Source organism: Chiloscyllium plagiosum, unplaced genomic scaffold (assembly GCF_004010195.1).
Source record: "Chiloscyllium plagiosum isolate BGI_BamShark_2017 unplaced genomic scaffold, ASM401019v2 scaf_8046, whole genome shotgun sequence".
NCBI lineage: Eukaryota > Metazoa > Chordata > Chondrichthyes > Orectolobiformes > Hemiscylliidae > Chiloscyllium > Chiloscyllium plagiosum.
In genome coordinates this window covers 32,429-60,045 of record NW_025215039.1, presented here as the reverse complement: position 1 = coordinate 60,045, position 27,617 = coordinate 32,429, and the positions used below count along the sequence as shown (strand labels likewise).

Genomic DNA, 27,617 nt, shown 5'->3' with positions numbered 1-27,617 from the left:
AGATTAGAATCAGTCTAAACATTATGGCACAAACAGGGAACATGGGGGCTAAAACATATTATCTGGCTGATACCAATTGTTACAGTTAACCTGAGTTAACTTTTAAAAAACGTTTTGTGATTTACATGTGAAAGAAGTGAAACTCTCATGGTCATTCTAACAGATGAAAGACTCAACAAACAATCAAGGTATTTTTCAATGTATAATTTCAGTTACATCACACTGTAAACTTTTGCTATAAATTCTGTGTCTTACAATTGTGTACTTCACAACCACCTGATGAAGGAGCGGCGCTCTGAAAGCTTCCGATTAAACCTGTTGGACTATAACCTGATGTTGTGTGATTTTTGTACACCCCAGTCCAGCACCGGCATCTCCAAATCATGACAAAAGGGGCAACTTTTTAATGCAGAGGGTAATGCTTGTATGGAATGAGCTGTCAGAGGGAGTGGTAGAGGCTGGTACAATTGCAATATTTAAAAGGCATCTGGATGGGTATATGAATAGGAAGGGTTTACAGGGATATGGACCAAGTGCTGGTAAATGGGACCAGATTAGGTTGGGATATCTGATTGGCATAGACTAATTGGATGGAAGGGTCTGTTTCTGTGCTGTACATCTCTATGACGACGACTATGACCTGCTGAGTTTCTCTAGCATTTCTATTTTTATGCCAAGTTGATTCTGTCTGATTGCAGTAAGATTTCTAAATGTCCTGCTATAACCTCGATTGACTTATTCTTAGTCTGAGAAATTGTTTGTTGAAGAAAATAAAATTTGCAAGTCCCTCATGTATATGCGTATGCTGTTTACATTTCCTCCTCCAGTAACACAGTTCTGGACAATTTTACAAATCATTACATCCTCTGGACATGGTCTCAGGATAACATCTCAGCCAAAACAAGGTAAATCTGAAAAAGAAGGAAAACCTCAGCACTAAATGCAGGCTGAAAAAATATAACTGTTGGCGATTTTAAAAATAGAACTATTGGAAAATACTCTGCAAATTTACTGAAGAAAGTCACATGTTGCCAAAATTTGGCATTCTTCTTTTGTATTTGGATATGGTTGTTGCTGGCTGGACCAGCATTTATTGCCCTTGAGAAGATGGTGAAGAAATGACTTCTTGAATCATTGCTAGTCTTGAGGTGTAGACCTGATTGGCAGGGAATTTAAGGATTTTGACCCAGTGACAGTGAAGGAATAGCATTATAGGTCTAAGTCAGCATAGTGTGTGATTGGTGGAGAACTCATAGGAACAGAAATTGGCCATTCAACCCCTTGGGCCTGCTCCACCATTCATTAATGTGGAGATGCACCATGATCTTTTACTATAAATTCAGTCCTATGATCCTACTCCACAAACTACCTGACGAAGTAGCAGCATTCCGAAAGCTTGTACTTCCAAATAAACCTGTTGGACTATAACCTGGTGTTGTATGATTTTTAACTTTGGCCATTTAGTGAGATCATGGATCTTCTGTGATTTAACATCATATGCCTGCCTTTGGCCCATATCCCTCGGTACTCTCGCTTAATAAAAATTTGTCTATCTCAGATTTAAATCTAATAGCTGAATTAGCATCAACTGCCGCTTAAGAAAGAGAGTTCCAAATCTCTTTGCATGCAGAAGTGCTTTCAACCATCTCTCCTGAATGGCCAACTCTTAATTTTTAGAATATGCCACCTGGTTCTAGAATCTTCAACTAGCAGAAGTAGTTTGTCTTTATTTACCCTGTTTCTCCCTGTTAGAATCCTGAAAACCTCAATTAGATCACCCTGACCCTCTAAATTCTACAGAATCTAGGCTTAATTTATCTAATCTCTCCTCATAACTTAACCCCTGAAGTACAGGTATCATCCTTGGAAACATGCGTTGACTAGGTCCAAAACATCCTTTCTCAGGTGTGGAGGCCAGATCTGCTCACAGTAATCTAAGTGGGTCTCACTAGGATTTTATATAACTACAGCGTAACATCTGCTCCTTATACGTCAGCCTTTTCAATATGAAGGCCAACATTCCATTGGCTTTATTGACTATTTTCTGCACTTGTTCATGGCATTTTAAAAAGCTATGCACCTGAACCTCCAACCCCTGTTGGATGTCCACTTTATTTAACCTTGTGCCTTAAAAAAACCTAGATCTATCCATTTTTCAGTCCAAACTGGTGGTGGTATCACATGTATCTGTTTATCCCGATAAGGGCAATAAAAAGCTTTGGTAATGTGTCTCTCTTTACAACAACCTTCAGGTTCTGAGTGAAGTTAAAAATCACACAACACCAGGTTATAATCCAACAGGTTTATTTGGAAGCACTAGCTTTTGGAGCGCCGCTCTTTCATCACGTAACTGTGAAAAGGGATCATAAGATCCCTGTGTTTTATGATCCTGTTCCACAGCTACCTGATGAAGGAGCAGCGCTCCGAAACCTCGTGCCTCTGTTGGACTATAACCTGGTGTTGTGTGACTTTGAACTTTGTCCACCCCAGTCCAAAACCAGCTCCTCCACATCACAGGTTCTGAGCGACTAACTGTAAAGTTAACAGAATTGACTGGCTTATACAAGAGCTCAACAGGGGGCAGTATTTGCCAAGACTAAAATGTGGGGAATTTGAAAATCCGTCTTAATGTCAGCATTGTTGGTTTCTATTGAACATTCTCCCTGTGAGAAGTAATGAGAAAAACAATTTACATGAAAGTTATTTGAACGATGTATATTTTTACCTTTCCATCAGAAAGTACTTGGTTTTTCTACTATGTCTTGTGGACAGCACGGTGGCACAGTGGTTAGCACTGCTGCCTCACAGCGTCAGAGACCCGGGTTCAATTCCCGCCTCAGGCGACTGTGTGGAGTTTGCACGTTCTCCCCGTGTCTGCGTGGGTTTCCTCCGGGTGCTCCGGTTTCCTCTCACCATCCAAAGATGTGCAGGGTCAGGTGAATTGGCCATACTAAATTGCCTGTAGTGTTAGGTAAGGGGTAAATGTAGGGGTAGGGGTATGGGTGGGTTTCGCTTTGGCGGGTCGGTGTGGACTTGTTGGGCCGAAGGGCCTGTTTCCACACTGTAATCTAAACATCATCCCAATTTCCTTTATGAACAACAAGGTATATTTGAAGGTCTGTTTGCATCATTTGTGCTGTGGTATAAATAACTGAACTGAAACCATTATGCACAGGTAGCTCCCACAAACTGTAGTTTGTCTCAGCGATGTTGGTTAAGTGCTGAGTCGTGAGAATGAACACATAATATACTCGTAAAATACTGAACACAAAAGACAGTGAAAGTGAGTTCTTGAATATTTTTAAGACAGAAGTAGGTAGATTCTTGATAAGCAAAGGGATGACATTTTATCCAGGGTAGGTGGGAATATGGGACAATCAGATCAGAAACAATCTTATTGAATGGCAGAACAGGCTCAAGGCATGAATGGCCTACACTTGTATGGTCATATACAGCACATGCTAGAAGTTGAAAATGAAAACAAAATATGTTGGAAACACATCAGGCCAGGCAACATCAGTGGAACAAAACAGTTATACATCAGGTTGGTCACTACTGCTCAAAGAGACCTTCTAGGATGAACTCCCCAGTTCCTTTGCAAAATAGTACTATGGTATCTGTCAGGTTCACAAGAGAGCAGATAGCGCATTGATTTGATATCTCATCTGAAAGATAACACCTTCCACATTACCTGTCGGCTGAAAAGTCAGCCTAGACACTTTGGATATAGAAGCAAAAGGTGATCCTCATTCAAGGAGGATTTTTATCTATTGTACAGTCATGGCAAGAACCTGCAATTATATATTTTTTAAAAACAAGGTGAGACTGTTGCATGACAGCTACCAGATAGTTCTGGATGACCAGGACACTGTCCTGCTTTGGCTGCCCTAGGTGCATTGGAAAGATTTGTAAACTGATACTTGAACCTATTTGGTCTGGCAGGAATATACCATCATCAGCCATCAAGCCCTGGAGTATGACTTGACACTGGAGCTTCTAGCTCAGAAGCAGGGAGGTCAGCAGTGCAGAATGTGGTTTTTGTCTAACTGATTTCAAAGGCAGATTCGAACCAGCAAACCAACTAGCTACTGGCAAACTGACTTGGACCTACAGCGTCCGACAATAGCCCAGCTCTGCTAACCATTGCTCCATCCCGCAGATCTTCCACCATGAAGATGCAGGGTTATCGATGAAATGTCAACTCTGTTCCTTTCTCAATACATGTTGCCTGACGTAGTGATGAATTCTGTTCCAAACTGTTCTCACATCAAATTTTAATTTTTTTATTCACTTGTGCTGGCCAGCATTTATTGGTCATCCCTTGTTTCCCTTCACAAGGTGTTGGTGGTGAGGTGCAAAATCATGAAGGGTATAGACAGGGTAGATAGAGATAAGTTTTTTCCCAAGGTGAAGGATTCAATGGCGAGAGGTCATGCTTTCAAGGTAAGAGGTCAAAAGTTTAAGGGGGATAGATGCAGCAAGTACTTTACACAGAGGGTGGTAGATGCCGGCAACACCTTGCCAGCAGAGGTAGTAGAGGTAGGTATGGTAAATTCACTTAAGGTGCCTCTGGACAGATGCATGAGTAGGTGGGGAGCACGGGGATACAGGTGCTTAGGAATTGGGCGACAGGTTTAGACAGTGGATTTGGATCAGGTCAGGCTTGGAGGGCCGGAGGGCCTGTTACTGGGCAGTAAATTTTCTTTGTTCTTTGCCTTCTTGAACCACTGCAGTTCATCTTTTGTAGCTTGATCCACAATGCTGTTAAGGAAAGAATCCCAGGATTTTGACCCAGCAATTTTTAAGGAACAGGAATAAATTTATGAATCAGGATGGTGCATGGCTTAGTGGGGAACTTGCAGGTGATGGTTTTACCATGTATCTGCTGCCCTTGTCCTTCTAGCGGTCATGGGCTTTGAAGGAACAAACACAGAATGTTCTGAAGAAGGGTCACTGGACCCGAAATGTGAACAGAAATTGCTGGAAAAGCTCAGTAGGTCAGGCTGCAGCTGTGTAGAGAAATCAGAGATAATGTGTCAGGTCCAGTGACCCTTCTTCAGAATTGAGGTGGTCCCGAAACGTGAACTCTTGATTATCTCCACAGCTGCTGCCTGACCTGCTGAGCTTTGTTTTTGTTTCTGATTTTCAATGTCTGCCGTTCTTTGGTATTTTTGTGGGTTTTGCAGGTGCAGTTTAAGGATCTTTGGCAAATTTCTGCAGTGTTCTGGTTTCACCCTAAATCCTTTCAGAGAGGAATAGTTTCAAAACACACCCACTGCCATGGCCCTTTAAGGAATTGCAATGATGTAATGCACTGAGATCATGAAGGGAAGCCACTTCCGGTCCACACGTCAATCAAACCTGAGCGACTCGGGGGTGCGGCTGGCTTTTGATTGACGTAGATTGCAGCCAATTGAACCCGGAGTTAGGATCGTTGTGTCCAATAGGAGGCAGGGGCATGTGGGGCGGACCTAGGCAGGTTAGGTTGAGCCAACCGGCCTGAGAACGGGAGGAACAGCGGCCGGCCAGTTGGGGAGGGAAGGCTAGAGATAGAGAGCAGGGCAGGCAAGCAAGCAGCGCCACCAGGACCACAGCAACATCGTGGGAGAGTAAATTTGGAGGTGAACGAGCCCACTTACCCAGCTTCTCGTCAGCGGGCGGCGGGAGGTGAGGAACGTGTTTTTTCGCTTCCCTCCTTCACCCTAACTAATTTCGAAAGGCAGATTCGAACCGTCCAACCAAGCGACGTTGGTGAACCGGCCCCGCCTCGCGCCTGCTGGCGACCGTCTCCGGGACAACCGCGCGCTCCTTGGGAGCCGTCGCCACGGTAACGGCACGCTCCTGGCAACCATCACTGGGCAACTGCGCGCGCGGTCACTTCCACCCCTTTTCCCCCTTCCCCGTTCCTTGGCGACCATCACCATGGAAACGGCGCGCGGGCCGCCATCGTGCGCTTCTCTAAACCATTGCAGTTCGGCCCACCCCTGCTGTACTAACCCTTCGATGGAGTTATCCAATTTGTCCTGGTCTCCCTGTTCTTCCCACATGTCCATTTTCTTTTGACCCACTCATTTGTGAATTTATCCCGTTTCTTTATAATTTTACGGGAAAAACCCTTTCATCATTCTCTTCTTGTTGGATTTTTACGTTGTCAGTTGTTCAGGTGTCAAATCCATGCCTCATGCTTAATGATCATTCTTACTCCTGGAAGCACTTTCTCCTTATTGACTCTGTAGAAACTATTTAATAACTTTGATTTCCTCTGTTATATCTCTGCTAGCTGCATCTACTCAGGCATGCAATCATAGTTTCTCCAGTTATTCCACAGAGTTAGATTCACTGATTTGGTAGCATACCTTTACATATTCTTAACATGACCAACAAACTCAACATTCGTCTGTACCTGTGTTTTTGTATTTGCTGCTGTTTACCTATTATTTACTTATCTACACTACTTAACTCTGTGATCTGCCTGTATTGCTCACAAGAAAAAGCTTTTCACTGTGCCACTGTACATGTGACAATAAATTCAATTCCATTCAAATCAATTCAGTTCTCCAAAGCCTTGGTGCCTTTCCTAAAGTGTGGTCCTTGGATTTGCTGAACAGAGTACCGTAGCCCAACCTAACCAGTGATTTATAAAAGATTTTGTGTAATGTCTTTGATCGTTTGTTTTTGTTCAAACAGCTTGGTCACTTGTCCTGAATTTCATTTGAAATGGCACTGTTTTGGTTTGTGGCAAATTAGAATAGATGCAGTACAGAAGTAGGCTATATAGCTGGTATCGCTCGCCTGCCTTTTCCACAGTAGCCCTGCAAATAGTATCTGAACTGGAACAAACCTATTCCAATATGAATTGGACAATTTGAACATGCCTCTGCCACACTCGGATGGTGACTTCTAGATCGTTTTATTTTTCTTCCAACATGCATAATTGATTTATGAGGTTACAATTAGTTTCATGGTCTAATATTTTTGGGTGAATGTACATGTTCAAATATATTGCTGTTCCAGAGTGTTGATTGTGATTTTATTGATTTGCTGAGCCCACCTTTTTGTAGTTGGAAAGTAAAACTCCTCTTGATGTGACTGTTATTAATTGATGATACAGTACTCTGGTTCCAGACACATTTCTGCACAACATGCTGTGGTACCTCATCCATTTGTGTCCCACACCCCCTTGCTGCATGACTTTGAATGCCATTAGTGGAGAGCATCTTCACAGTTAAGAGTGTTAAGAACATTTTTCAGGGTGAAGCCTTACTTGAAATGTCTCAGTGTTTGGACCGTTTGATTTTTCTTTTATTCTTTTTCCTTTTTTTTTGATGAAACTACAAAATAATGTCCCTTTTGTCACTTGTTTTACACTCTTGAATTCTTTAGATGGGGACATTGTTATGGCAAATATGCAAGTCCAGATTTCGCAGTTAGTTAATTGTCTGCCACTTTGCATTATTAATGTAGTGGGGGAGGATGGACTAGTGAATCCTTTCTATTGTGACAGATAACGGAGCTACTTCTGTAGATGCTGTCCTGCCAAATCTCATTCACTTCAATAAGATTCACGCTGTCACTTTTTAAATGATTTGCGGCTTTTGAATTGAATTTGTATCTGTTATCATATGGCACAGAAGGAAGCTATTCACTCTTTAAAAGGCTATCTAACTAGTCTCACTTCCCTGCTCTATTCCTGAAGCCTTACATTTTTTATTTTTGAAGTATTTGTCCAATTCAAAGTTGAAAATTGCCATTTAGTCTGCTTCCAGTCTACTGTCATTGCTTGGATCACTGTTTCCCACCTTTGTGATATTGCTCAATGTGATCTCTGTCTCAACCTTTATGCAAATGTATGATTAGGAGCAAGAGTACATCCCTCAGCAGGTCATGTCTGCTCTGCCAGTTAATAGTTCTGATTTGCTCCACCTTCCCTGAATAATGTCTCTTTTCCCCCTACCCTGAACAACCTACCCACCTCTGTCCTAAAACGTTTCAGAAACTCTCTTCCTTGAAAAGCTATGAAAGGAGACTTCCAAAAACCCATGAGTCAAAGAGAAAATATTTCTCCTCGTCTCTATCTTAAAGAGGTGGCATGATGGCTCAGCAGCTAGCACCATTGCCTCACAGTGCCAGGAGCCTATGTTTGATTCTAGCTTCAGGGGACTCTGCAAACTCAACACAGACATTCTCCTTTGACAGTTGGATTTCCTCCGGGTGCTCCGGTTTCCTCCCTCAGTCAAAAGATGTGCAGATTAGGTGGGTTAGCCATGTTAAATTGCTTCATAGTGTCCAGAGAAGTGCAGGCTAGGTGGATTAGTTATGGGAAGTATGGAGTTACAGGGATAGTGTAGGCAGCTGAGTCTAGGTGGGATGCTCTTCAGAGAGTCAGCGTGGACTTGATGGGCTGAATGGCCTGCTTTCCAGACTGTAAGAAAACTATGATCCTCTATGAAGGGGTGACCTTGAATCTTTAAACAGGCGGCCTCTTACTTTTAAATTCTCCCATGAGGAAACATTCTTTCCACATCACCCTGTAAAAATCTCTCTTTGTTATTTCTAGACGTTTTGATTCCAATGCAGGCTGGTGTCACGCTATTTTCTAATCAATCTTTTAGCATATTTCTCGAGCAGATGTGACTTGAACCTGGGCCTTCTAGTCTAGAGGTATAAAAACTACCACAAAGCTATGTCTCCCAGATTCTGTGCCCTGAAAAACTTGCTTCATCTGTTAACTTACAGAAAGTCACATTCCCCTTTCAATTTCATGCTTGCTAAAATAAAAGCAAAATATTATGGATACTGGAAATCTGAAATAAATGCAAATATAACCTCAGCCAGTCTGGCAGTATCTGTGGAGAGAGAAACAGTAAAAGTTTTAGGTACAATATGAGCCCCCTACGGGTGGCACGGTGGCTCAGTGGTTAGCACTGATGTCTCACAGCACCAGGGTCCCAGGTTCGATTCCAGCCTCTGGCTCCTGCCTGTGTGGAGTTTCAACATTCTCCCCATGTCTGGGTGCTTTGGTTTCTCCCCATGTCTGGGTGCTTTGGTTTCCTCCCACAGTCCAAAGATGTGCAGGTCAGGTGAATTGGCCGCGCTAAATTGCCCATAGTGTTAGGTGCATTAGTCAGAGGGGAATGAGGCTGGGTGGGTCGGTGTGGACCAAAGGGCCTGTTTCCATACAGTAGGTAATCTAATTCTTTCTTAAGTCTTTTTCTCTCTCTCTCTCTCTCTACGCAACATTCATCCAGAGATGCTGCCAGACCTGTCTAGTTTCTCCAGCGTTTTTGTTTTTATTTTTACTCACTGACCTAAATTGACTGATGAGGAGAAAGTCAAACTACATTCTGTTTTTAACGTTTCAACCTTGTTTTCAAATCCCTCCAGGGACTCCTCACGTATTCCTACCTCTGCAATCACCTCCCAGTCCGCGAATACTCAAGATTTCTGCACCTTTCCAATTCTGACATCTTGATCACTGTTTTTAATCTCTTTAGATAGGTGATCTCTGGGGCTCCCTAAACCTCTCCCCACCTCCCTTCCATTCTTCACACAATACCAAAAGCAAACTTCTTTGACCATGCTTTTAGTCATCTAACCTATTTCCTTAAGTGACGTAATATCGTAGTAAGCCATCTTGGCATGTTTTATCATCTTAAAAGTGAATTTTAAAAAAAGTATAAATAAAAGTTAAAAATCACAACACCAGGTTATAGTCCAACAGGTTTAATTGGAAGCACACAAGCTTTCGGAGCGACGCTCCTTCATCAGGTGATTGTGGAGGGCTCGATCGTAACACAGAATTTATAGCAAAAATTTGCAGTGTGATGTAACTGAAATTATACATTGAAGAATTGATTGTCTTTTAAGCCTTTCATCTGTTAGAATACAGTGATAGTTTCACTTCTTTCATGTATAAATCACAAAACCCTTTTTTTTAAAGTTGCATTCTCGGGTTAGAATGCAACTTTAAAAAAAAGGGTTTTGTGATTTATACATGAAAGAAGTGAAACTATCACTGTATTCTAACAGATGAAAGGCTTAACAGACAATCAATTCTTCAATGTATAATTTCAGTTACATCACACTTCAAATTTTTGCTATAAATTCTGTGTTACGATCGAGCCCTCCACAATCACCTGATGAAGGAGCGTCTCTCCGAAAGCTAGTGTGCTTCCAATTAAACCTGTTGGACTATAACCTGGTGTTGTGTGATTTTTAACTTTGTACACCCCAGTCTGACACCAGCATCTCCGAATCATAAATAAAAGTTGATATTGTTAGGAAGTGAATTCTAAGAATTGGTGGCAGGATGAACAGCTTTAGTCATGTGGGAGCAGAGAAGGTTAAGAGAAATTTTAAAAGATGACCATCGTCATGAAAGGTTTTTTTTTATTATAGTCATAGAGATATACAGCATGGAAACAGAGACCCTTCGGTCCAACCTGTCCAAGTCGACCAGATATCCCAACCCAATCTAGTCCCACCTGCCAGCATCTGGCCCATATCCCTCCAAACCCTTCCTATTCATATACCCATCCAAATGCTTTTTAAATGTTGCAATTGTATCAGCCTCCACCACTTCCTCTGGCAGCTCATTCCATACATGTACCACCCTCTGAGTGAAAAGTTGCCCCATAGGTCTCTTTTATATCTTGTTTCGTTCATAGCGAAGAAGATAATCCTACTGCGTAAGTAACAGGGGAAGAATTCTCTGTTTTACCATAATAAAATTTTTCCCCCTTACTCACCCAATGGAAGCATTTTCATCTTTTTTAAAGTTTTACATTTCTCTCTACCTTCTCTGTTCCCAAATGAAGGAAGCTGATCATCCCTGAAACCAAAGGAAGACAGTTGAAGAACAATGGCAGATGTTTAAGAAAATCTTTCATGGCTCTCAGCAGAAATGTAGATTAGGCAAAAACACAGACCAAGATGGTATGCATTTTAAGATATTAAAGGACGTAGCTGCAGAGACAACGAATGCACGAGTCATAATCTTCCAGGAATCCTTAGATTCTGGAAAAATCCCAAAAAATTGTAGAACTGCCAGTATAACACATTCCTTCAAAAGGGGAAGAAGACAAAAACAAGTCAATGTAGACCAATTAGCCTAACATCTGTTCTTGGGGAAAATGTTAGTCTATTGTAAAAAGAGCATTCAGGAGTACATATGATTAAGAAGAATCAGCCTGGCTTCATGAAGGGTAAATCATGCCTGATAAATTTACCAGAATTTGTTCGAGGAGGGCAAGCAAAATAGATAAAGTGGAAGTAGTGAATGTAATATATTTGGGTTTTCAGAAGGCATTTTATAAACTACCACACATTAATTGACTTAAGACAGCATGATGTTTGGGAGGAGCATATTTGCATGGAGAGAGAATTGGCTAATTGACAACAGTTCAGATATGGGGAGCATTTTCAGGACGGCATTAAGCAACATGTGGTGTGCCAAAGATTAGTGGGTCCACAATATCTATTCAAGACTTGGCTGAGGAAAGTGAATGTAGTATAGCTAAGTTTGCAGATGACACAAAAATATGTGGGAGGGCAAGTGGTGATGATGACGCACAGATTCTGCAGAAAGATATGACCAAGGTTAAGGGAGTAGGCAAAAACTTGGCAGATGGAATATAATGTGGGCAGTGAGGTTCTGAGCTTTTGGCAGGAAGCGTAGAGGAGCTGAATGTTATTTAAATAGGGAAGGCTGCAGAAAGCTACTGACCAGAGAGGTTTGGGAGTCATCGTCCATGAATCACAGAAAACAACCATTGGAGTTCAGCAAGTAATAGCGACAGCAAATGGAACGTTGGCCTTTAATCAGTGGGAATAGAGAGTAAAAATAGGGTGGTTTGCTAAAACTGTACAAGGTACTGGTTAGACCACATTTAGAAGATTGGACACAATTTTGGCCTGGTTTTGGAGACAGTGCAGAGTAGGTTCACCAGGTTGATCCCAGGTATGGAGGGACTGCCTTACAGGGAGATGTTTAGCAGATTGGGCTGACACTAATTGCAGTTTAGAAGAATGATAGGAAACCTCATTAAGACAAACAAGATTCTGAGGGGATCTTTACAGGATAGATGCAGGGAGATTGCTTCTCCTTGGTGGACAGTCTAGGACCAGAAGGCATCATCTCAGAATAATAGGTCGCCCATTTAAATCTAAAACAAGGAGTATTTATTCTGAGGGTAGAGAATCTACCACAAGACCTGTTAAGATTGTCTTGAAGTACGTTCAGTACTGAGATAGATATTTTTAATCAGTAAGGGAATAAGGGATATGGGAGGAACATGAAGTTGAGGGTTATCCGATGAGCCATGATCTCACTGAATGCAGGAGCAGAGGCAAAGAGCTGGATGTCCTACTTTTGCTCTTATATTTTGGATAAATCTCTACAATGCCTTGATCTACATGTGCAAATCTGCATTCGAAAAAAAAACTTGTTAAAAAGAAGTCATAAACATTCTTTTTCACTGTTATTTGCGTTGTTATCTGCATTGATATTTTAGGCACTTTGAGTATCTGCAAATTTGAAATTGATTTGTACCACCTGAATTTTGATTTATGTTCTTACGTAGTGCAAGAGGTACCCAGGGAGCCTAACTAACCACTCCTGTATGTCTGATGTTATTGTTTTTCTCAAGTATTTGTTTTGGATGTAATTCAGTTTGAGTTTGATTTATTGTTGTCACATGTACAGAGATACAGTGAAAAGAGTTGTTTTGCTACATGGGCAGACTGTACTATACAATGTGCATCAGGATAACAGAACAGAATGCAGAATACAGTGTTACAGCAGCAGAGAAGGTGCAGAGAGATCAACATTTATATTTTGATAGGTCCATTCATAAGTCTGATAAGAGTGGGGAAAAAGCTGTTCTTGAATCTGTTTGTATGTCTATTCAACCTCTTATCTTCTGCCCAAAGGAGGAGGATAGAAGAGAGTATAACAGGGGCGGGAGGAGTCTTTCATTATGGCTAGATCAGCATTTGTTTGCTTCTCCTGAGGCAACAGAAAGTACAGATGGAGTCAGTGGATAGGAGGCTGGTTTGCAATTTACAATCGATTATATCATTGTTGGAACGAACGGGGCAAAAATGCATTTACACTGAATGCTGTCTCACAGCCATGCTGCTGAATGGTTTCCCTGTCTTGGCTCTTTCACTGACAAGAGTTAGTACTTGAGTCTCTTTCAGCAGTCTTATCTGAAGCTTCATTCTTTTGTCAAGTTCAGCAATATGCTTTAAACTAATAATTAGAGATTTTCGAATCCACTTGATAAAGTGATTTGTCAACTAGTCAGTTTTGCCACTTATCCTCATTTTCTTTTAGCCACAAAGGTCAGGAGTTGAGACCCAAATCTTGTATCTGTTTTTAGAATTGCCAAGTCGTTATTTAGCATCCAGGACTAACTCAGTCTATTTTTGTTAACGGTGGAGCATGAGAATGATGGGGAGACAATGGCTTGGTGGTATTATCGCTGGACTGTTAATCCAGAGACCCATGTAATGTTGGAGGGACCTGCATTCAAATTCTCCCATGGTACGTGGTGAAATTTGAATCCAATAAATATTGAAAATTAAGAAGCTAATGGATGTGAATCATTTCTGGTGGTCAGAAAACCCATTTGATACACTGATGTCCTTTTTAGGGAAGGAAACTGCCATCCTTACCTGGTCTGGCCTGTGAGTGACTCCAGACCCACAGCAACATAGCTGGACATTTGGGATGGACAACAAATGCTGATCTAGCCAGTGGCACCCACATCTCATGAATGACTAAAAGAAAATAAAACATGTGTTTTGAAGATGTCAGGGATTCTTCAGTGGCACTTTTAATTCATTTCCAATTCCTTCATTGTGAAATTTTTGATAAAGGATAGCATTACAGACGTACTGAGGGAAGATATTCCCGGAAATACATCCAGGGAAGTTATTTGAGTTGAACTGAGAAATAAGAAAGGGGTGATCACCTTTTTGGGATTGTATTATAGACCCCCTAATAGTTGGAGGGAAATTGAGAAACAAATTTGTAAGGAGATCTCCGTTATCTGTAAGAATAATAGGGTGGTTAATCTGTAAGAATAATAGGGTGGTTATGGTATGGGATTTTAACTTTCCAAACATAGACTGGGACTACCAGAGTGTTAAAGGTTTAGATGGAGAGGAATTTAAGTGTGTACAGCAAATTTTTCTGAATCAGTATGTGGATGTACCTACTAGAGAAGGTGCAAAACTTGATCTAATCTTGGGAAATAAGGCAGAGCAGGTGACTGAGGTGTCAGTGGGGGAGCACTTTGGGGCCAGCGATCACAATTCTATTAGCTTCCAAATACTGATGGAAAAGGACAGACCAGATCTAAAAGTTGAAGTTCTAAATTGGAGAAAGGCCAATTTTGACGGTATTAGGCAAGAACTTTCAAAAGCTGATTGGGGGCAGATGTTTACCGGTAAAGGGTCAGCTGGAAAATGGGGAGCCTTCAGAAATGAGATTACGAGGGTCCAGAGACAGTATATTCCTATTAGGTTGAAAGGAAAGGCTGGTAGATGTAGGGATTGCTGGATGACTACACAAACTGAGGGTTTGATTAAGAAAAAGAAGGAAGCATATGTCAGGTATTGACCAGATAGATAAATGAATCCTCAGAAGAGTATAAAGGCAGTAGGAGTATACTTAAGAGATTAACCAGGAGGGCAAAAGGGGGACATGAGATAGCTTTGGCAAATAGTAATGGAGAATTCATAGGGTTTTAACAAATGCATTAAGGACAACAGGGTAACGAGGGAAAGAATAGGGCCTGTCGAAGATCAGCATTTGGCCTTTGTGTGGAGTCGCAGGAGATGTTATTTAGCAGATGCTAAATAAGTATTTTGCATCAGTGTTTATTGTGGAAAAGTACATGGAAGATAGAGAATGTAGGGAAATAGATGATGACATCTTGAAAAATATCCATATTACAGAGGAGGAAGTGCTGGATGTCTTGAAACACAGAAAAGTGGATAAATCCTCAGGACCTGGTCAGGTGTACCCAAGAACTCTGTAGTAAGGTAGGGGAATGATTGTTGGGCTCCTTGCTGAGATATTTGTATCATTGATAATCACAGGTGAGGTGCTGGAAGACTGGAGGTTGGCTAATGTGGTGCCACTGTTTAAGAAGGGTGGTAAGGACAAGCCAGGGAACTATAGACCGGTGAGCCTGACGTCGGTGGTGGGCAAGTTGTTGGAGGGAATTCTGAGGGACAGGATGTACATGTATTTGGAAAGGCAGGGACTGATTAAAGATAGTCAACATGGCTTTGTGCATGGGAAATCATGTCTCACAAACTTGATTGAGTTTTTTGAAGAAGTAACAATAGAGGATTGATGAGGGCAGAACAGTGGACTTCAGTAAGGCGTTTGATAAGGTCCCCCATTGGAGACTGGGTAGCAAGGTTAGATCTCATAGAATACATGGAGAACTAGCCTTTTGAACACAGAACTGGCTCAAAGGTAGAAGACAGAGGGTGGTGGTGGAGGGTTGTTTTTCAGACTGGAGGCCTATGACCAGTGGAGTGCCACAAAGATCGGTGCTGGGTCCACTACTTTTTGTCATTTTATATAAATTATTTGGATGTGAGCATAAGAGGTATAGTAAGTAAGTTTGCAGATGACGCTGAAATTGGAGGTATGGTGGACAGCAAAGAAAGTTTCCTCAGATTATGGCATTTTGATCAGGTGGACCAATAGACTGGGGAGTGGCAGATGGAGTTTAATTCAGGTAAATGCATTTTGGAAAAGCAAATCTTAGCAGGACTTGTACACCTTAATGGTAAGGTCCTAGGGAGAGTTGCTGAACAAAGAGACCTTGGAGTACAGGTTCATAGCTCCTGGAAAGTGGAATCGCAGGTCGATAGGATAGTGAAGAAGGCATTTAGTATGCTTTCCTTTATTGGTCAGAGTATTGAGTACAGGAGTTGGGAGGTCATGTTGCTGCTGTACAGGACATTGGTTCGGCCACTGTTGGAATATTGTGTGCAATTCTGGTCTCCTTCCTATCGGAAAGATGTTGTGAAACTTGAGAGAGTTCAGAAAAGGTTTGCAAGGATGTTTGCAGGGTTGGAGGATTTGAATGAGAGGGAGAGGTTGAATAGGCTGGTTCTGTTTTTCCTGGAGAGTCTGAGGCTGAGTGGTTACCTTATAGAGGTTTATAAAATCATGAGGGGCATGGATAGGATAAATAGACAAAGTCTTTTCCCTGGGGTGGGGGAATCCAGAAGGAGAGGGCATAGGTTTAGGGTGAGAGGGGAAAGATATAAAAGAGACCTAAGGGGCAACGTTTTTACGCAGAGGGTGGTTTGTGTATGGAATGAGCTGCCAGAGGAAGTGGTGGAGGCTGGTACAATTGCAATATTTAAAAGGCATTTGGATGGGTAAATGAGTAGGAAGGGTTTGGAGGGATATGGGCCGGGTGCTGGCAGGTGGGACTAGATTGGGTTTGAATATCTGGTTGGAAGGTCTGTTTTCGTGCTGTACATCTCTATGACTCTAAATTAGTACACTGCTTTTGCAAAATGGAAACCACTAGCTCTTCTACCAGGCTGGCTACATAGCTCAAAACACTTGCTCTGTGCTAAGTCATAGAAGCTTGCAGCACAGATGAGGGCCTTTTTGTCCATCATGTGCATGCCAATCTTCTGTTGGAACAAAGACTTGGCCCATTCTTTTTTGCCATATCCATTGCTCTATTTCAATGATTTATCGAAATTTCCCTTTCAAGCTACAGTGGTCTGTGCTTTCCCTACTGTGGCTAGGCATTCCTTACTGCAACATTTCTCTGCATCAAAAATATTGTCTAACATATCTCCTTACTATAACCATTTTTAAGTTGTCCATTCCTCACCCATGACAATTTCTTTCTTTGTGTGCTATCGAGCTTTTTATAATTTTAAAGAAACTTTTGTTCTGTAAGTAGTCTCTCAGTGTAGTCTCTCTTGGAAAAATAGTGTCAGTACTCGTGCTGCTTGGAATTTTCTACATTTTGGTGAATGAGAATAAAAACAAAAAGGTCTGCACTTGAGATCTTAATAACGAAAGAAGTGTGTGTATTCATTCCTCCTGGAGGAATCCGTTCAGTTTTGACGGTCAGGAACTATCTGGCTTGGGCTGTTTACACTTTGCTTGGGATGGTGCTTCTTTCACTTCCAAGTTTGTTGTTTGTTGATTCAAGGATCAATCAACATAACTTAGTTTAATGTCATGTGAACTTGAAAATTAGGACGAGGTGTAGGTCATTTGAGCCTGTTCTGCCATTCAATAAGATTATGGCTGATCTGTTTACAACTTTGAACCTGCATTGCCACCAACTCCTCATAACTTTTCATCCCTTGCTTAATAAGAATCTACCTGCCTCTGTCATAAAAACATTTCAAGGATAGTGGTTTCTTTGAGGAAGTGAGTACCAAAGACCCATGATCCTCTGACAGAATTTTGCTTTGGCCCATTTCTGTTTTAAATGGGTGAACCCTTATTTCTAATGACCTCGCTAGTTCCAGATCCTCCCATAAGGGAAAACCTCCCACCCTTCCAAGATCCCTCAGGAATACGTGTTTCAATCAAATCCCCTCCATTGTCTTCTAAACTTCAGCGAATATAAATCTTGACTGTCCAACCTTTCCTCAGAGGACAGCAACCCTTTTTCCAAATATTAGTTTAATATACCTTTGGTGAATTTCCTCCCATGCATTTTAATCCTTCTTTAAATGAGCCATCGGGGATGAGGGCATCACTACTCAGGCCAGTGTTTATTAAATTTGCCTAAAAGTCAACCACATTACCTGATCTGGGTCTGGAGTTGCCTGTAGACCAGACCGGTAAGGATGGAAGATTTTCTTCCCTAAAGGACATTACTGAGCCAGATAATTATTTTTCTTTGAACAAGTAGATTAATTTGGTATTTGCCCCATTACTTAAACACATGTAGTTATCATTTAGCATGCATCAGGATTCTGCAAACAGCAAAGAAAAATTTCTTGAGGATACCATTGACCAGACACTGAACAGGACTGGCTATTTTTGTTAATCATTCCTGAATACAGTGCCCATAACTCCAGTTATGGTCCCACTAATACCCTGCAATCTTCATTGCTCTTGATACAAGCCCAAATCCTGATGGAGGGGAGGGGTCCCTTATGTAACTGATTGCTGGTCTCTAGGTAGTTCTCTGCAGTTTTCCTGATAACTGACAGTAGTTATATAGTAACCAAATATTTATATTGTGGTTAGGTAAAAACAGGTCACAGTTGGGGAATCCAGCAGTAAGCAACTTGCCACCTATCTCCCCAATGCCTTTTCATCATCTACAGGAACAACTTGGGAATACATGTACTTGACACTTGGCTGGATGTATGCATCTGCAGTAGCATTTGAAGAAACACATTATGATCCAGGACAAAAAGCCGATTTATTTAGTATCTCATCCACCATTTCTAACATGTCTTTGCTACAAAAGCACAGTGTCCGCAGTGTGTATCATCTGCAAGAGGCACTGCAGTAACTCACCAGAGCCCCTTCAATAGCACCTTCCAAGCCCTTGACCTCCATCGTATAAAAGAAGGGCAGCCAATGTGTGCAATGTCACTATCGCAAGTTCTCTTCCAAAGGATAAATCTGTGACAGATGGTAAGGGAATCATTAAGAGGGACAAACACACTTGACCTCATCCTTATCAATCTGCCAGCTGCAGATGTGTCAGTATGAGTGACCATTACGTAGTGACTTCATATTTGGAGTACCTACAATCCTGTTGTGCACTATCACTCTGCTAAATTGGACAGAATTCGGACAGATCTAGCAACTCAAGACACGGCATTGTGAGGTGCAGTGGGCCATCAATAACAGGCTTGTACTTCAACATAGTCTGCAAACTCATGGCCCAGCATATCCCTCATTCAACCATGGAGAGTGCAGAAGAGAATGCTCGGAGCAGCATCGGGTATACCTAAAAATGAAGCAACCAAACAGGATTACTTGTGTGCCAGGTAGCATAAGTGGCAAATGATAGACAAAGCTAAGCAATGCCACAACAAATGGATAAGATCTAAGCTTTACAGTTCTGTCACGTATACACGATGGACACTTGAACAACTTACTTGAGGGGGAGGCTCTGCATGCATCTTCATTCTCAATGATTGAAGACCCCAGTATATCAGTGCAAAAGATAAAGCTGTAGCATTTTCAACAATCTTCAGCCAGAAGATCTGTCTTGGCCTCCTCCAGTGATCTCCACCATTGCAAATGCCAGTCTCCAGCCAATTTGATTCACTTTGTGTGATATGAAGAAATGTTGGAGACACTGGATACTGCAAAGACTATCGGCCCTGCCAACATTCTGGCAATAGTGCTGAAGGCTCTGCTGCAGCACTTGCCACTCCCCTAACCAAGCACTTCCAGGCCACCTATAACACTGGTATCGACCCAACAGTCTGGAAAATTGGGAGAAAGTGAGCTCTATAGATGTTCAAGATCAGAGTCGGATAGTATGGTGCTGGAAAATCACAGCCAGCAGGAGAGTCAACATTTTGAGCATAAGCTCTCATTAGAAATTCCTGATGAAGAGCTTATGCTTGATTGTGAAAAATTGCTCAGGTATATCTTGTACAGACAAAGCAGGATAAATCCAACCTGTTCAATTAATACCTCATCGGTCTGCTCTCAATCATCAGTAAAGTGATGAAAGTGTTATCAAAAATGCGATCAAGCAGCACCTGCTCAGTGACACCCAGTTTGGGTTCCGTTAGTCCACTCAGTTCCTGAACTCATTACAACCTTGGTTCAGGTACAGACAAACGAGCTGAATTCCAGAGGTGAAGTGAGTGACAGCCCTTACCATGAATTCTACATTTGACCAAGTGGGGATCAAGGATACCGAACAAAACTGGAATCAATGGAAATTGGGGGAAAATACTCTGGTTGGAATCATATCTGGCACAGGAAGATCGTTGTGGTTGTTGAAGCTTCAGGGCATCTCTGCAGGCATTCCACAAGGTATTATCCTTGGCCCAACCATCTTCAGCTGCTTCATCAGTGACACCCCCTCCTTCATTACGTCAGAAGTGGGGATGTTCACCAATGATTGCACAATTTTCAGCAACATTTGTGATGACGCCAATTATTGAAGCAGCCCATGTTCACAAGTAACAAACTCTAGGCAGTGAGACCAGGCTTGGACTGACAAGTAGCAAGTAATATTCATGTCCTGCAAATGCCAGGCAATGGCTATCTCAGTAAGAGACAATCTAACCGCTTCACCTTGACATTCGTTGACATTCCCATCACTGAAATTCCCACTATCGGCATCCAGAGGGTTACCACTGATCAGAAACTGAAATGGACTCACCGTGTAAATACAGTAGCTACAAGAGTAGGTCAGAAGCTAGGAATACTGCAGTGAGTAACTCTCTCCTTTTGACTCCCCAAAGCCTTCCCACCAGAAGACACAAGTCAGAAGTGTAGTGGAATACTCCCCACTTGCCCGGATGTGGGCAGCTCCAAGAACACTCCAGCTTGACACCATTTAGGATAAAGCAGCCAGCTTGATTGGCTCCCTCCTCCACCAACATTCAGTAGCAGACAAGTATACCATCTACAAGATATACTGTAGATATTCATCAAACATCATTGGACAGATTATGGCATTCAACTTTCTGATTTAGACGCAAGAATGTTACCCATGAAGCCACAGCTGACACCATCAGATGGCTGTCTTGTTCAAGTATTTTTATTGTGTACGGTATTGGCAGAAAGCTGGAAATCTTTAGAGCCAAATTGTCTTCATGTACTGATAGGAGTTCTGTAACATTTCCCAGACATGCAAACAGGGGTTTTGTAAACATCTCAGCCATGATGATCGAAAAGTCAGTCCTCCCCCAGTGATGTCTATAGGGTCTCAATAGAAAAAATGAGAATGAATGGTATTTCAATACTCTACTTGAAAAACATTCAGCAGTACCATCACTGACTTTCTAAATGTGTATTGTGGTTAGTGATATTGCTTAAGACTCTAAGTTGCCGTTTTTACCAAATTGTTACAGCTGGAGCAACTAATTCTCAAACTAAAGTAATATGAAAGAAGTAGTCCAGTGTACTCACTCTAAGTGCATTTTTCCAATCCACGTGTAGCAATGTGTTAACAGTAGGTGTGCTCCAGGAAGCTTGGGAAGAAATTTGTCTTCCAAGCTCTTTCACCTCATCCAGAACAGTAGAACCAGAGGACTTATCCTATGCTTGGAGGGTAAATTAAAATGTGTGGAAGCATGATTTCCAGTGAATGCGTCATCAATGTATGAGACAGATGCTGTGGGAAGATTAATAAAATCTGGATTTCTTCCAGAAAATAATATTTTGTTACAGTATATGACCACTAAGTCATGACATGTAGTGAATATTACGTACTACAGACTTATTGTTTCTCTAGTTCCCGGCCAGTAGGAATTTTGCTCACCTCCTGTCTGTCTCTATTTACTGGCTGAAAGAGATTGATGGCTATGATTAGACAGCATCTCCATTGTCATGTATTATTGATTACCAGGGTGATCAAATATTTAGCCATTCCTTTTTTCCCCTGTGACCACAGATGGTGGCTCAATAGTCAGACCTTTTTGCATAATTGTCAGTGGAAGTTTTGCACTATGCAAACTGCTGGTGAGGGGCTTGCCATAAATAGGCAAAAAGTAATTTGACTGGATTTGATCATGTTTGGCTGTTGGAACATGTATTCTTCCTTTAAACCAAGTCTCCCCTGTGGTCAAATTAATGCATTAGGTAAGCATTCACGGCAGGGATGAGTTGGTGTGATATAAACCAAAGCTCAGTGATCCCACACTTGCTTTGGAGTCAGAAGGCGATGGTTTTAAGTGACTGACACTCCACTACTGCACTACCCCAATGCTGCACTCCTTGAGGTGTTATCTTTGGCAAGAGATGTGGAATTGAAGATCCCGTGGCACTATTTTGTGAAAAAGCAAGGGTGTTTTTTCTTAGCATCGTAGCTAATATTTATCTCAACCACGTGACTGAAACATTATCTGGTCATTATTTCATTGCTGTTGTGAAAACTTGCTGTGTGCAAATTGTTTCACTGTGTTTTCTACATCAGTACCTTCACTTTAAGCACCTCATTGCTCACGAAGTACTCTGGGACGTGAGATCAGGAAATGCATTCTTTTCTACTGCTGACTAAATATAACCTTCCCATATAGAATCAATTACAAATGCTTGTCATATTTCCCAACTGAACCCTAAAATAAATAGACAAAGGACAGGTGAGTAAAACTAACATGTTCTCACAAAGCCCATTTTCTCATTATTAAACTTTCTCCACCTCGCTTGCAGACATTTAAAAAAAAAATGCTTGTGACTCAACAAAATTCTATCCCAGTGAGGAAGAAGGATTTTAGGAAGTCGATAAACCAACTATGGTTAACCAGGGAAGTCAAGGATAGTATCAAATTGAAAGAAAAAACATTCATTGTGGCAGAGATTAGTGGTAAGCCAAAGGATTGGGAAAGTTCTAAAAACAATCAAAAGATGATCAAGAAATCAAGTATAGACTGAGAAGATAGAAATAGACAAGAGCTGCTTTCAAAGTATAAAAAGGAAGGGAGAGACCAGAGTCAACAGACACCCCCTAGAAAGTGAGGCTGTGGAAAAAGTATGGAACCAGGAAATGGACAAGGAATTGAATTAATGCTTCACATCAGTTTTCCAGGTAGAAGACATTAATAATGTTCAAAAAATATCAAATCCAGGGGCAAGGAGGGTGACAAGGGACTAAATCAAATAACTATCGCTAGAAAAAAAGTTCTAGGAAAACTAATAGGGCTCAAGGCCACTAAAGTTCCTGGACCTGATTGTTGCCTTTTCTGGTATTAAAGAAAGTAATTACAGAGATTGTGGATGCACTGACTCTGGAAAAAGGCTCCGAGGATTGGGAAAATTGCCATTGTAACATCTTTTCTCAAAAGGAGACCAAAAACACACATAGCTATAGGCAGATTTTGTTGGACTCACTTTTTCCCTGTTATTAAATTTTATTGTAAAGGACATAATATCAGAACAAGCGTCGAGAGTGTTGCAGGGAAAGCACAGCAGGTCAGGCAGCGTCTGATGAGTAGGAAAATCGACGTTTTGGGCAAAAGCCCTTTATCAGGAAGGGATATAGGTTAAGTGAGTGGGCAAAATATTGACAGATGAAATATAATATAGGAAAATGTGTGGCAATAAGAATGGAGGCGCTGAATGTTATTTAAATGGAGAAAGGCTGCAGCACAAAAGGATTAGGAGTTCTCATGCATGAATCACAACGAGATAGTGTACAAGTTCAATAGGTCATAGGGAAGGCAAATGGAATGTTGGCCATTAATTCAAAGACCGTGTTGTATAAGAAAGTTTAGCTGAATTTAGTTTAAAAATCACACAACACTAGGTTATTTGAAGTTTATTTGAAATCACAAGCTATTGGAGCATGGCCCCTTTGTCAGATGCTGCTCCGACCTGCTACTGTCTTGTGGACAGCATTTCCCCTCCCCACTCGCATGCGCACACTGAACATCATTTTCAGCTGGCAATGTAAAAGATGCGCACACAAATTACTGCTTAGCAGCAAGAGGCAAACAGCCAATTGCATTTTCCAAATCTTTCTCCACCCCTCTTCCACTTCCACAGCATTACCAGATGTTAGCAAATGTATAAAGTAGCTGCAGTATTATTACGAAGTCCAGTTTGAAATTCGTGTTTCTGCCTAAAGGTTACAGGAGGAGTTACCCTCCTTCAGGTTTAAACCTGATCTTTACTATCTCGCAGCATCAGCAGCTTTCATTGCCTGTTTTGCATTCTCTCTGAACTGGCTGATTATGGCATCCTGTCGTATTTGTAAAAATTAATAATTCATAAGGTTTTAATGATGGTAGCGCCTGTCCTCTTGGCTCTGTCTGTCTGGGTAACTTGATAAATTTTTAAAGGACCATTGTCTTCCTGATGAAAACGTTTTGATAAACTTTTTCCCTTGTGGCAGGAGTAAACACATTGACTAGCTTGCATTACCATGTTTAATTTGGTTTGAGAGATAGTGGTGCTCTGAGAAGATGGTAGGGATCTGTGTTGCACTGAATTGATGCCTAAAATCATAGAATTCCTACAGTGTGGAAACAGGTCCTTCAGCCTAACAAGTCCACACCAAGCCTCCGAAGAGTAAACCACGCGACCCGTTCCCCTACCCTACTACTCTACATTTACCCCTGACTAATGCACCAAACCTACACATCCCTGAACACTATGGGCAATTTAGCTTGGCCAATTCACCTAAGCTGCGCATTTCTGGAGTACCTGGAGGAAAACCACGCAGACACGGAGCGAATGTCCGTGTGGAGTTTGCACAGTCGCCCCAGGCTGGAATCGAACCCGGGTTCCTGGTGATGTGAGGCAGCAGTGCTAACCACTGAGCCAACAGGCCACCCTAAATGTATGTATTTTCTAAAAGTGTTTACTTCAGTGCCATTTAGATAGCATTTTTATTGTTGAAACCTCACTTTGAATCATCGAAATGTTACAGTGACTATTTGAAAGAGGCTATTTGATGCATTATACCTATGTTGGCTCCTTTAAATGAGCATTGTTACCTTGTGTCCATCTGCTGCTTTTGGCCCCATACTCCTGCACATTGAACGATTATTTGGATAAAAGAAATGTCCTTTTGAATGTCTCAATTGACCCTGTCTACATTGTACATAGAGGCAAAGGAAGGGTTGAAGTTACAAGTAATGAACCTCTTCATGCGGAGGTGGGTGAATTGAATTCTGTTTTAATTCCATTAGATCCTCTATTGAAGTTGCAGTTACCTTCCTCAAAATCAAAATGTAGGGTATTACAGTTCTGATAAGTATTCCTTTATGTATAGGAACCATATGTTAAAACTGTTGGTGAGCTCTGTCGGCCTTCCTGATCATAGTATTTTTTTTCTATTACATTATATCCTCTCTAAGTTGGAAGTATTTTATGTTGCTAATTTCCTATACTGGTGAATGAAAAAACTTCTAAACTAAAATAAGCTTAAATCGTAAAACAATGTAACTTTCTACTTGCTTCTCACTGATGCATTTTATCAACTAGTTGCAATTCCAGGCTGTCACCCCAAACTGTTAAGTTCCCTTACTTGGTTGTAATAAGCTTAATTTAAAAAGGCTTCATTCGCTTGTTGGCACCTTTCTCCATTTTCTTTTGACCATGATTGAATTCCAGCATTCAAGATCAAAGATAGTCCTTTATTGTTCTGTTTCCTTTAACTGGTTTGCAGCATATCTGTGTAAGATAGTGTCTTTACTTGCAGGGGACTGTGATCATCCTAGTACGAGAAAGTGAGGACTGAAGAAGGGCTTATGCCCGAAACGTCGATTCTCCTGCTCCTCGGATGCTGCCTGGCCTGCTGTGTTTTTCCAGCACCACATTTTTCATCATCCTAGTATGCTCATGTTCAAACTCTGGCTAATACACACAAGAGCATCCAGTCTGATGAGCTGACTGTAGGAGAGTGAAGGTAAAAACAAGGACTGCTGATGCTGGAAACGAGTCTAGATTAGAGTGATGCTGGAAAAGCACAGCAGTTCAGGCAGCATCCGAGGAGCAGGAAAAGGTCAGAGAGGAGGATGGAGCGGATAGGTGGGAAGGGGCATTGGCAGGTAGAACAGGTCATGGGGACAGTGCTGAGCTGGAAGGTTGGAACTGGCGTGAGGTTGGGGAAGGGGAAATGAGAAAACTGGTGAAGTCCACCTTGGTACGCCGGGGTTGAAGTGTTCCAAGGCGGAAGATGAGGCGTTCTTCCTCCAGGCGTCGGGTGGTGATGGAGCAGTAGTGGAGGAGGCCCAGGACCTACATGACCTCGGCAGAGTGGGAGGAAGAGTTGAAATGTTGGGCCACAGGATAGAGTGAAGCAGGCTTTTTAAAGCCTTTCTTTGTATATTCCTGAAGGGTGAAATAGACGTATCTGCAAGAGCTGGTTTTCTGTTGAGAGGGGAGAGATGGTCATCCCCACTTGCTATCTCATCTTGTTAAGTCTCTCCCTGTTTGAAGTTTCCCTGATAATTTCCACATGCAGGATTCCATTGGTTTCACACAGGACTCACTGAATGTATAACTGCAATTTTTCTGTAGCAGTCCTTTTTCTTAAAAATTTTTTGAATTAAACATTAAAAATAATCTGTCAATGCTTCAGGATTCTGATGCGTTATTGTCCAAGTGGCCTGTTGAATATTACACATGTAAGTATAATCATTTTACTATCCCTTCAGGAGAATAACAACAATCTGTACTTACGTAGCACCATTAATTTAGTAAAGTATTCAGTAAAGAGCATTATAAAACAAAATAGGACACTTGTTCTCACAAAGCCCAAAGTTGTGGAGAAAGACTTTGTTCCTCTTCTATCAAAGCCCTGTGTTATTTCAAATATGGATTGAAAGTTCTCAATACAATTTACATTTATCTGTTTGTTTCATGGGATGTGCATGTTTCTGGCTCAATCAGCATTTATTGTCCACCCCTCATTACATTTGATGGTAGTTTCTTTATTAATATCACTGGTAATCTTTTCTGTCAGTGGTAGGAAACATGCTGATGGAAGAATAATTGGCCAGGTTGGATTTGTCTGAGGTTTTGTGGACAGGATACACCTGGACAATTTTCCACATTACCAAGTAGATGCCAGTGTTGAGTTAAACTGGTACAGCTCTAGGAGTGTGGCAGGTTCTGCAGCACATGTTTCCAGTTATAATGCCAGAATGTTATGAGGCCTGTTACCTTTGTCATATCCACTGCATTCAGCTGTTTCTTATTGTCTGAAGACTGGCATCTGTGTACTCAGAAGAAGACAATGATCATTCATAGGTCATTAGAATCCCTACAGTGCAGATAGAAACCATTCAGCCCATTGAGTCTGCACAGACCTCTCAAAGAAGAATTTAAAAATCTGAAATACCCAAAATATTAGAATTCTGATATTTCAAAATGTTCTTCACTTGAATTGGAGATGCCGGTGTTGGACTGGGGTGTACAAAATTAAAAATCACACAACACCAGGTTATAGTCCAACAGGTTTAACTGGAAGCACGCTAGCTTTCGGAGCGACGTTCCTTCATCAGGTGATTGTCACAATCACCTGATGAAGGAGCGTTGCTCCAAAAGCTAGTGTGCTTCCAATTAAACCTGTTGGACTATAACCTGGTGTTGTGTGATTTTTAACTTCACTTGAAAGTGATGATAGAAGAAGGCTATAGAGGGATTTGAAAACAAGAACGTAAAACATAAACGTGAAGTGTTGAAAAACCATAAGATGTAAGGGCAGGAGTAGGCCATTTGGCCTTTGGAGTCCAGTGAACCATACAGTATCCGGTGATCCTTATCTCCACTTTGCCTTTTCCTCATAGCCTTTGATTCCCTTACCGTCTATCTCAACCAAGAATGTACTTACCAACCCAGCTTTAACAGCTGTCTGCATAAATTCACCACAAAATCCACAGATTCACCACAAAATACCTCCTCATTTTTTGTCTTAAATGGGCGACTTCTTACTCTGAGATTATGCCCT

The 27,617-nt window shown here is 41.5% G+C and overlaps 1 long non-coding RNA gene across 1 annotated transcript; it reads left to right on the top strand.

Annotated features, from left to right (window-relative positions):
• Window positions 1–5,371: 5,371 nt before the first annotated feature.
• LOC122548127 lies at window positions 5,372–27,394 on the top strand. The gene is made up of 3 exons (XR_006311177.1): window positions 5,372–5,667; window positions 24,169–24,190; window positions 27,381–27,394. It is a non-coding gene; the product is annotated as an uncharacterized LOC122548127 (long non-coding RNA).
• Window positions 27,395–27,617: the final 223 nt, after the last annotated feature.